At 48.5% G+C, this 11493-nt stretch overlaps 1 long non-coding RNA gene across 1 annotated transcript; it reads left to right on the top strand.

Moving 5' to 3' along the window:
* Positions 1–5709: 5709 nt before the first annotated feature.
* On the top strand, positions 5710–11199 carry LOC122221119. Its single transcript, XR_006203080.1, has 2 exons — positions 5710–6068; positions 10721–11199. It is a non-coding gene; the product is annotated as an uncharacterized LOC122221119 (long non-coding RNA).
* The last annotated feature ends 294 nt before the right edge of the window (positions 11200–11493 follow it).

The following is an 11493-nucleotide window of genomic DNA, read 5'->3' as shown; positions in this document are numbered from 1 at the left end:
GGGGAAAAAAAAATCCAGGGACATACTGTAGCAAAATGAAAGGGGAATTTAGGAGAAGGAAACTGAAATCAATGGAGGAACACAATATGGGGGGGGGGGGGAGCGGGGATCCCAGAGTGGCAGCTGTCCAGAGACCTGTAAGTTAGTGGTTCAACTGGAGCAGGAAGTCAAAGAGTCACATGAAGACTGCTTTCAGGGAGAAAGTGGATTCAAATCAACGGTGAGTTTTAATCAGAGTATGATCTTCATTGTCCACCTCAATAAGAAAAGGGGGACCAATGAAAGAAAAACTCTAGGAAAAACAAAAGGAAGTCAGGACCCACATATGAAGCAAGCTACCTTTTTTCCTTAAGTTTATTTTGAGAGAGAGAGAGAGCACGCGTGCGCACATGCACAGGAAGTGGGGTTGGGGGGAGGGAAGGGAGGGAAGGGGGGGAAGAGAGAATGAAAATTCCAAGCAGACTCCTCGACCTCAACACAGAGCCCAACACATGGGGCTCGATTCCACAAACCGTTAGATCGTGACCTGATCCAAAGTCGAGAGTCAGACACTTAACTGAGCCACCCAGGGGCCCCTCTATGTATGTATGTATGTATGTAAGATCTATGTTCGACATGGGGCCTGAACTCACAACCCTGAGATCAAGAGCTGCATGCTCCTCCAATTGAGCCATCCAGGTGCCCCAGACTTTTTACTTTTTAAATTAAGGTATAACGTACGTGAAGGAAAATGCTCAGACCTTACGAGGGCAACTTAGTTGGTTTTGACAAATGTGAACGCTTAGTTAACGTCATTCGCTTACACCGCCATCGAGAGGAGAAACATTTCTATCACCCGAGGAAATTCCCTCGTGTCTCCTCCCCGTGGAGCCTCTCCACCCAAAAGCAACCACTGATTCAACACAAGCTAATACCGAGAACTAGACAGAGCATCACAAACAAGAGTCCATTTGATCTTGATTCTTAGGACATCTCTTTCAAGCAACACAAGTGTAGTGGAAAGAAGTCCATGGACTTCTTGAGGGATCCGATAACAATTCTTTGTCCTAAAATTATAAATGATACTTCTGGTATTTATTTCCTGGAGTTGCTATAACAAAATTGCCATAAGCTTGGTGGCTTAAGAGAAATTTCTTCTCTCCCAGTCCTGGAGGCCAGAAATCTGAAATCAAGGTGTTGGCAAGGCCATGCTTCCTCCAAAGACCCATCTTTCTTTGCCTCTTCCAGCTTCTGGTGCCTTCAGGCATCATTCGGCATAAGTCATCACCTGGGAGGCCACCAGGTTGCTCATCTGAGACAGTGGAAAAGCCAAGAGAGACGAGCTAAGAGTCAAAGCCACGCATTCAGGCAAAGTGCTTGTGGCTGTGTGCCTCCAATCTCCGTCTCCATGGCCATGTTGCTTTCTCCTCCTCCTCTGTGTCTGCTCTGTGGGTCCTTATAAGGACACCTGTCACTAGAAATAGTGCTCGTCCAGAAAATCCAGGATGATCTCATCTCAAGATCCTTAGCTTAATTATATCTCTAAAGATCCTTTTTCCAAATAAGGTCACATTTACAGGTTTCACACATGAATATATTTGGGGGGAGGGCCACCATTCAGCCTGCTATAATGGGTTCTCATTTTTTTTTTAAGTTTATTTATTTATTTTGAGAGAGAGGACAAGCAGGAGAAGCGCAGAGAGAAGAAGAGACAGCATCCCAAGCAGTCTCCATGCCATCAGCACAGAGCCTAACACAGGGTCGAACTCACAAACTGTGAGATCATGACCTGAGCCGAAATGTGGAGTCGAATGCTTAACCGACGGAGCCACCCAGGCACCCCTGGTTTTCGATTTTTAAAGCCAACATCTGGACTGGTGTTGCCATTAGAAATAAAATGTGAACAGTGTATGTAACTTTAAATGTTCCAGTGGCCACATTACAAAAGTAAAAAGAAAGAGGGGATATTAGGGACTGAATGCTGGTGTCTCCCAAAATTCCCATGTTGAAGCTTCAACCCTCAGTATAGCTTGGAAATGGGGCCTCTAGGAAGTAACTAGGTTGAATGAGGTTCTAAGGGTAGGACTCTAATTCGACAGGATTGATCCCTTATGAGAGGAGAAGACACCAGTGCACTATTGATGAGAATGTAAATTGTGCAGCCACTGTGAAAACCAGTGGGGAGGAGTCTCGACAATTTTAAAATAGAGCTACCCTATGATCCAGCAATTCCATTTCTGAGTATTTATCCAAAGGAAATGAAATCAGTATCTCAAAGAGATACCCACACCCCCACGGTCACTGCAGCATTATTCACAATAGCCAAGACGTGGAAACAACCTAAACGTTTGTCAACGGATGAATGGATAAAGATGTGTTGTGTATACACAATGGAATATTATTCAGCCATAAGGGAAAAAAAGGACATCCGTGAGGCGCCCAGGTGGCTCAGTCAGTTGGGCATCTGACTCTTGGTTTGGGATCAGGTCATGATCTCACAGTTTGTGAGTTCGAGCCCTGCATCAGGCTCTGCACCGACAGCATGGAGCCTGCCTGACATTCTTCCTCCCTCTCTCTCTCTGCCCCTCCCCTGCTTGAGCTCACGCTCTTTCTCTCAAAATAAATAAACTTAAAAAAAATTAAAAATGGATCAAAATCTAAACCTAAGAGCTAAAATGATAAAACTCTTTAGAAGAAAACAGTAGTAAATTTTTGTGAACTTGGATTAAACAATGGTTTCTCATGTATGACAAAGCACAAGCAACAAAAGAAAAAACAGAAATTGGGCTTTATCAAAACCAGAAACTTATGTACTTCAAAAGACACTAACAAAAAAGTGACGCCTGGCTGGCTCAGCTGGTGGAGCGTGTGACTCTTGATCTCGAGGTTGTGAGTTTGAGCCCCACATTGAGTGTGGTAATTAATTAAAAATAAAATAGTTCTTAAAGTGAAAAACCTCACTGAATGGGAGAAAATACTTGCAAATCGCATGCCTGATAGCAGTCTAATATCCAGAATATAAAGAACTCTTTTTTTTCTTTCTTTCTTTTTTTTTTTTTAAGTAGGCTCCAAGCCCATCATGGAGCCCAACGCAGGGCTCAAATTCACAACCCTGAGATCAAGACCTGAGCTGAGACAGAGTAGGAGGCTCAGGGGCACCTGGGTGGCTCAGCCGGTTAAGCGTCCAACTTTGACTCAGGTCACGATCTCTCAGTTCATGGGTTTGAGCGTCGGGCTCTGTGCTGACAGCTCAGAGCCTGGAGCCTGCTTGGGATTCTGTGTCTCCCTCTCTCTCTCTGCCCCTCCCCCACTTGTGCTCTTTCTCTCTCTCAAAAATAAATAAGTAAACATTAGAGGGGGGGGGATGCTCAACCGACTGAGCCACCCAGATGCCCCAGAATATAAAGAACGCTCATAACTCAACAACAAAAAGACAACCCAACTGGCATATGGGCAAAGGATTTGAATCAATTGATATTTCTCCAAAGAAGACCTCCAAATGGCCAACAGGCACACGAAAAGATGTTCAACATCATCAGCCATTGGAGAACTACAAACCAAGACTGCAGTGAGATGCCACTTTGCACCAACTAGGGTGGCTATCACCAAAAAGACGGACAATAGAAAGTGTTAGCGAGGATGTGAAGAAATTGGAACTCTCAAGACATTGGATGTGGGCAAATAAAATGGTGCAACCACTTTGGAAAACAGTCTGGAAGTTCCCCAAAAGCTTGAGCATAGAGTTATTATATGACCCAGCAAACCTACTCCTAAGGTCATACCCAAGAGAAATGAAAACATACGTTCATACAAAAACGTGCATACTGATGTGCACGACAGCATTACTCCTAATAGCCAAAAAAATGGAAACGACCCAGATGTCCCTTGACTAATGAATGGATAAACAAAGTAGTATATCCACACAATGGAATACTATTCACCAACAAAAAGAAATAAAGTAATAATATGTGCTACGACACGCACAAGCCTTGAAAATAAATGAAAGAAGCCAGCCCCAAAAGGCCACATATTGTATGGTTCCACTCGTATGAAATGTCCAGAATCAGAAACCCGTGGAAACAGAAGATAAATAGTTTCCAGGAGCTGAAAGGAGGCGGGAACAGAGTGCTGCTCTTGGGTACAGGGATTCTTTTTGGGGTGACCCAGCAGAGGCTCTGAACCCAGCAGAGGAGGTAATGGGATGGGCGCCTGGGTGGCTCGGTCAGTTAAACTTCCGACTTCGGCTCAGGTCATGATCTCATGGTTCATGGATTCCAGCCCCGTGTTGGGCTCTGTGCTGACAGCTCAGAGGCTGGAGCCTGCTTCGGATTCTCTCTCTCTCTCTATCTCCCCCATTCTCTCTCTTCCTTGATCATACCCTGCGTCTCCTTCTCTCTCAAAAATAAACAGTAAAAAAAAAAAAAAAAAAAAAAAAGCAATGGGGGTGGGTGCCTGTCTGGTTCTGTTGGTGAAGCATGCGTTTGTGGATCTCGGGGTTGTGAGTTCGAGCCCCATGTTGGGTGTAGAGGAAAAAAAGGCGGCGATGGGTTCTACTGATGTAGAAGGCGGGGTGGAGTTGAGGATTTAATGAGGGATTGCGTCTCCACTGGCCTTTCTAAGTGCAGGGGAGTCCCCCTGGGGGGGGGGGGGGGGGGGACACCATCCCAGCCACGCTCTGCTGCCCAAAGGGCTCTTTGACGGCCAGGAATCCTCTCCTTGGCCCCTGCGGTGGGTCCCCTTGCCAGTGACGGACGACACCGAGGCGGCGTCGGAAAAAGACATGCTTCCAAGTGCTGGGCAAAATGTCTCTGCGGTCTCGGTGAATAGATTCTTTTGCCGTTTTCCCAGTAAGTGACTCACTCTGCTGGAGGCGACTCCGGGGGCACTTCCTGGACACCCACTCACCTGGAAAAACTGAGGTGGCTCCTGACCATAAGCGCGTCCCCTGCTGCCTGTAGCGGAGACAACACGCTCATTGCAGGGGGAAGTGGGTCCTTCCCCACCCCTCCTTCCCCACCCCTCCTTCCCCACCCCTCCTTCCCCACTCGCACCCGATCCCCTCGGTGCCAGAGCCGGGACACAGAGCTGGCCGGGGGACTGGAGAACCGGCCAGGACAGAGGCCCAGCTGAGAATCGTAATGAAGCCCAGACGTCCCCGGGGCTGCCGGAGCTCACCCGCAGGGACAGAGCCTCCCCGGCCTTTCCTGGTGGCGGAAATGCCCACAGCACGAGACTGGGCGGTGCGGGTCCGTTCCGCCTCGGTCCCCACGGGCCCCGCGCCTTGGTCCCTGAGGAGGTGGCCCCCGCCTCTGCGCAGGGAGAGGCGGCGAGGAAAACGCGTCGCCCGAAGTGGAGGCGTCCCGTCTTCCCCGGCGCCCCCTAGCGGCCACGCAGCCCCGCTGCTTTCTCCCCTCCCCTCCCCTCCCCTCCCCTCCCCTCCCCGGGTTCCAGGGCTTCAGGGACCCTTCCTTGCAGGAGTCCAAACGCTTCCCCGGTGGTAGCCCGCCCTCGCACATCCGTCCCCAGCTCCCCGCATACACCCACGACAGTACATGTGCTTTGAGTAGCCATTGCTTGAGGAAGTGCTTTTGAAAAATTGCACTTAGGTAAGCGGGTGAGTAAATCAGTAAGATGCTGCTTGCCCTCCGACGAGGCCCCTGCTGTACGTCTGGGTGTGCTGTGTGTGCTCAGCTCCCTGGTGTAATCCCGGGAGCTTCCCGGGGCCTCGGGTCGGGGACTCCTGTGTGACCGGACAGACAGTGGCCGCAGCCCCTGCTGTCAGGATGTAGGCTCTTCAGGCAGGTGTTCCGTTTCACCGGGAAAGTTCCAGAAGCTGCTGTCCTCTTCAGCCGTGGCTGGCTGAAATTCCCAAGGGAACGGGGATGCTGTGGGGCGTCCCGTGTACGCGCTGCTTCCAGGCCGGACCCCTAGGACTCTGGGCGGAAGGGTCTCTGTTGCCATGTGACCAGGTCGCCTGCGTGACTCAGTCTGTCAGCCATTCTGGCGAGTTGAAGGACGTTCCGGTGCGTCAGGTCAGCGGGTTCCTCTCACGATGGGGCCACGACTGTCCTCGCAATCTCCAGCGTGTTGTGAGTGCCTACTGTGGGCAGAGGGCTTTTCAGAACTTTAAAAAAATGGAAATCAGGGTCCTTGTTCTCCAAAACATATAGTCTTACGGGAAGGAGGGTGATAACAGGAGTACATGTAAGAAAATAACTAAAATTCTGTTTAATTCCAGCAAAACCAGTCGAGCACTTGTGTGAGGAGTTGTACGATGCGTTGTCAAGGTGCTTTAAAAGAAGTTAGGCTTGGGGCGCCTGGTGGCTCCGTCGATGAAGCGTGGGACTCTTGATTTCAGCGCAGGCCATGATCTCATGGTTCTCGAGTTCCAGCCCCCTGTCGGGCTCTGGGCTGACAGTGGGGAGCCTACTTGGGATTCTCTCTCTTTCCCCCCCGCCCCCACCATCTCTCTGCCCTCTCTGCGCTCTCTCTCTCTCAAAATTAAATAAGTAAACTTAAAAAAAAAGTTTAAAAAATTAAAGAAGTTAGACTTTTGTCAGGACAATGAGGACAAGGAATGGGACAGTATTGAAAAAATAAGGGTCAATGGTATAAAAGAGGATAAGGTTGTATCTATACTAACCTGGACTCATTTTGCTGTAAATTCTGGTGAGTCAACTCAAACTCACTGAACCCAATGATGGAATAGGTAGGAATGGGCTTCAGGAACAACTCGATCCAGGACTGAAATGCCAGGAGATCGCTCTCTCCCCTTCTCCCAAATCCCCCCAACCTCTGAGACTCTCTCTCTCCATGGCCCACAGAGAAGGGCTTTCTCTGCCCAGCAGGAAAATGGCCCCAGGCAGATCTGGACTCTTACCTTTGACTTTCTACCAAAGAGGAAAAGAATTCTTCCCATCTGGTTTCATTTGAAAGAAGAGAAACAAAAAACAGGAAAGGACTTCATGTGCCCACTTTTCTGCACAGAGTTGGGGGAGGGGGTAATTTTATTGGTAGCCCATCTAGAACCAAATAGTTGGAGTGGGGAGAAATGTCTCCTGAAAGAAAATGGAATGGTGGTCTTGGGAAACACACCAAGGTAAAACCAGTGTAAGCCATGTGATCATTTTTTTTCTGAAATAAGAGTCCACAGTTTTGTTTTTTAAATAATCTCTAGCTTGGGGCTCCTGGGTGGCTCAGTCAGTTAAGCGGCTGACTTCGGCTCAGGTCATGATCTCGCGATCCGTGAGTTCGAGCCCCGCGTCGGGCTCTGTGCTGATGGCTCGGAGCCTGGAGCCTGTTTCAGATTCTGTGTCTCCCTCTCTCTCTGACCCTCCCCTGTTCATGCTCTGTTTCTCCCTGTCTCAAAAATAAATAAATGTTAAAAAAAATTTTTTTTAAATAATCTCTATCCCGAACGTGGGTCTCAAACTCACAATCCTGAGATCCAGAGTCCTATGCCTTACCGGCTGAGCCAGTCAGGTGTTACAAGGGTCTACAGTTTTTAGCCAATTGCCAAAGAGATCCCTAACCTAAAGTCTGAGCTATAGAAGTAAACCTAGTGACCACTCAGTTCAACTGTCCCATTTTGTAGGAGGGAATACTGAGGTGCGGAGAGTTTGGGTGATTTGCCTAAGATCACGCAACTATGGTAGGATTTCGTGTGGATTTGGTGTGGGTTGAGGAAGGGGATATGAGAGAAGAAGAGGTCCACACCCGGTCTGAATGTTAGAGTCCGAACAAACGTTGTTTAAATGATGATGGAGTACCGTAACAAGAGGGTTTGGGAGAAACTATACAATGAGGTGAGGCTTATTTTTAAAAAATAGAATTCAAAAAAAACCTCTAAAATCAACAAGGGCCTCTCTGGTTAAGTTCCAAGGCCTCCCAGTGTTTGTAATCTTTGAGGAATTTTTAAGAACGGGTGAGGCCCCACCTGACTGGGCAAATGTTGTTCTGACTTTCCAAAAGAGGAACAAGCATATTCTAAGAAGTGCAGGCTGGCAAACTGGACAAGGCTCCAGTGTGGGCTTGTTAAGAACAGGTTATGCCAGACAAGCCTCGTTTCCATTTTTGAGGAAGTTCTCATCCTAGCAGGTCACTTAGGGGAATACTCTAGACTCCAGGACTCCTGGCGTGTTAAATCTGAAAAGAACCTTTTGGATTTAAAAAGCCAGGGGGTGGCAGGGGTGCCCGGGTGGCTCAGTCGGTGAAGCATCCGGCTTCAGCTCAGTTCATGACCTCACGGTTCATGGGTTCGAGCCCCGTGTCGAGCTCTGTGCTGACAGCTCAGAGCCTGAAGCCTGCTTTGGAGTCCTTGTCTCCTTCTCTCTCTGCCCCTCCCCCTCTCCCTCTCGCTCTCTCTCTCTCAAAAATAAATAAACATTAAAAAAATGCCAGGGGTGGCAAACTGCAACCCCCAGCTGAATTCAACCCTCAGACATTTTAAATAAATGGGGAGATTTTCCACTGACTCTGCCTTTCTGGCTTCATGATGACAGCTGTCCACATTCCTCCCTGGCAAGGAGCATCGCTACCTTCAACAGATAAAGCATGTCCATGCACACTGCAATTCACCCCAGGCTCCGCCGTTCCCTATTGCCTCACCCTTAGCCAGCTTCACTCACCCTTAGCCAGCCAGTCTATCTACTCCAGAGGGCATTTGAGGGTATGATCTAATCTACCGACATTCTTTTATAGAGACTTGGGGGAAAGAAGGGGGGTGGAAGAATCCCTGATTCCCCAGGAAAAGGCAATCTAGCATGAAAAGGCAATCTAGCATGGGCCCCTGTCCACCAGGTAAACGCCAGAGAAGCTATAGAAGCAGAGAGCAGCTTGGATTTGAGAAACACACCTAGAAACCTTGAGAGTTCCAAGGAAGACCAGCTAGGGTGTGTAGGGTGGTTGTTTGGGGGATTCGGGACCAGCCTGGGGATAAAACGACCTGATTGATACAGCAGTGGGAGGATAGAATGAAAGAGATTTTTTAATTTTTATTTTATTATTATTTTAATGTTTCTTTTTGAGACAGAGAGCACAAGCAGGGGAGGGGCGCAGAGAGAGGGAGACACGGAATCCGGAGCAGGCTCCAGGCTCTGAGTTGTCAGCACAGAACCCGATGCGGGGCTCGAACCCGTGAACTGCGAGATCATGACCTGAGCTGACGTCACTCCCTCAACCGACCGTGTCACCCACGTGCCCCTTTTAAGTCTTTCTCTTGCTTCTTCTCCACATCGATTGGGACGGTCATTGACACCCCACCGCCTCTGTGTGACAGAAGCTGGGAGCAATAGTTGGGGTTGCGGGTGTTGGTGGGGTAACATCAGGGCACCCCAGCAGCGCCCCGATAATGAAAACAGGTGTGAAATAGTGAAAACAGGTGCACACTGACCTGATTCCTTCAGATGCTCACTTCTCCCCATTTCTTCCTCTGGCCACCAGGGGGGGTAGCGTCCCACGGGGCACCTTCCCTCCTGCAGCTCTGCTTCTAAGAGTCAAGGGTGAATCCTTGGCTGGAGGCTTTGCTGGGTGGCCCAGCAACAAACCGGGAAGAGAGGACAGGGATCAGTGGTGACTGTGTGGTGCCTGGGGCTCTACGCCTGGCTTTATCCAAGCCTCTCTCCGTAAGTCACAGAGAGGTGCGACATCCCCAAAAGGCACGGACGTCCCCAAAGACAAGAGAACAAGGTTACAAGGGTGCATGGACCAAAATACCAGATACTGGAGGGGTACATCTTCCATTTAAAAAGGGACACACAGGGGCACCTGGGTGGCTCAGTCGGTTAAGCGTCCGACTTCGGCTCAGGTCATGATCTCATGGTTCGTGAGTTCAAGCCCTGCGTCAGGCTCTGTGCTGATGGCTCAGAGCCTGGAGCCTGTTTCAGATTCTGTGTCTCCCTCTCTCTCTGACCCTCCCCCGTTCATGCTCTGTCTCTCTCTGTCTCAAAAATAAATAAACGTTAAAAAAAAATTAAAAAAAATAAAAAGGGACACACAGTGGGGGCGCCTGGGTGGCTCAGTCGGTTGAGCATCTGACTTCGGCTCAGGTCATGATCTTACTGTTCGTGAGTTCGAGCCCCGCGTCGGGCTCTGTGCTCACAGCTCGGAGCCTGGAGCCTGTTTCGGATTCTGTGTGTGTGTCTCTCTCTCTGCTCCTCCCCTGCTCATGCTCCGTCTCTCTCTCTCTCAAAAAATAAACATTAAAAAAAATTGTAAAGGAACACACATCCAGAAAATGATACCAAATTTATATCACATGAAGCAAAATGAACAAGAATGTAAAATAACGGGCACCTGGGTGGCTCAGTCAGTTGAGCATCTGATTTCAGCTCAGGTCATGATCTCACGGTTTATGAGTTCAAGCCCTCCAGTGGGCTCACTACTGTCAGCCCAGAGCCTGCTTTGGATCCTCTGTCTCCCTCTCTCTCTCTCTCTGCCCCTCCCCTGCTCATGCATTCTCTCTCAAAAATAAACCTAAAAAGAAAAGAATTTAAAGCAACCATCTTCATAACATTAGGAGAGAATCTTAGTACATGGGGTGGTTATAAAATATGTACATAAATTCTTTGATAAGCCTCTTTTGAAAAGGTGATTAATTCTTTCCTTGAGCGTGGGCTGAATGTACTGACTCACTGCTTATAAATAGACTGTAATGGAAGGGATGGTGTGTGACTTCAGGACTGGGTCATAAAGGCACCATGGGTTCTTCCTTTCTCTCACACTCTTGAACCACTTGTTCTAGGAAAAGGCATCTGTCACGTCATGAGGACACTCAAGGAGCCCCATGGCGAGGTCCATGTAGTGAGGAACTCAGCCCTCCTTAACAGCAGCCAGGAAAAAACTGAGGCCTCCCGCCATTGGCCACTGAATGGACAATCTTGGAAACAGATCCCTCACCCCCAGTCAGGTCTTCAGATACTGTAGCCCTGGCTAACATCTTTGACTGCAACCTGATGAGAGAGTATGAGCCAGAACCACCCAGCCAAGCTGCTCCTAGATTTCTGACCCGCAGAAGCAACTATGACAAAAAGGCAGAGTTCTAGAAGATTGAAAACGCAAAATTGGAAAGCTTGGATTATATAGAACTCTACAACCCAAATCAGAGGGTACACACATATGGGCACATAGGCACTTTCGAGCACGTGTGGGATGGTTACAAAATGTTTCCTGTGTACGAAGCCAAGGAAGGAAACTTTAATAAACACCAGAGAATAAGATTCACACAGACTATGTTCTCTGAGCAATAACAATTATAATGGGGGGGGGGGTGGAATGGGGGAACTGTTTTGGTTTTGTTTTTAGATAAATTGAATTCAAAGAAAGAAGGGAAGGAAAGAAGGAAGGAAAAAAAGAATGAGAGAGGAGAAAGAGAAAGAGGAAAGGAAGGAAGGAAGAGAAAGAAAGAAAGAAAGAAAGAAAGAAAGAAAGAAAGAAAGAAAGAAAGAAAGAGGGAGAGAGAACGGGAGGGGAGGAGGAAGGAAGGAAGGAAGGAAGGAAGGAAGGAAGGAAGGAAGG

This window comes from Panthera leo, chromosome B3, assembly GCF_018350215.1.
Source record: "Panthera leo isolate Ple1 chromosome B3, P.leo_Ple1_pat1.1, whole genome shotgun sequence".
Lineage (NCBI taxonomy): Eukaryota > Metazoa > Chordata > Mammalia > Carnivora > Felidae > Panthera > Panthera leo.
This window is presented reverse-complemented; position numbering and strand designations above follow the sequence as displayed.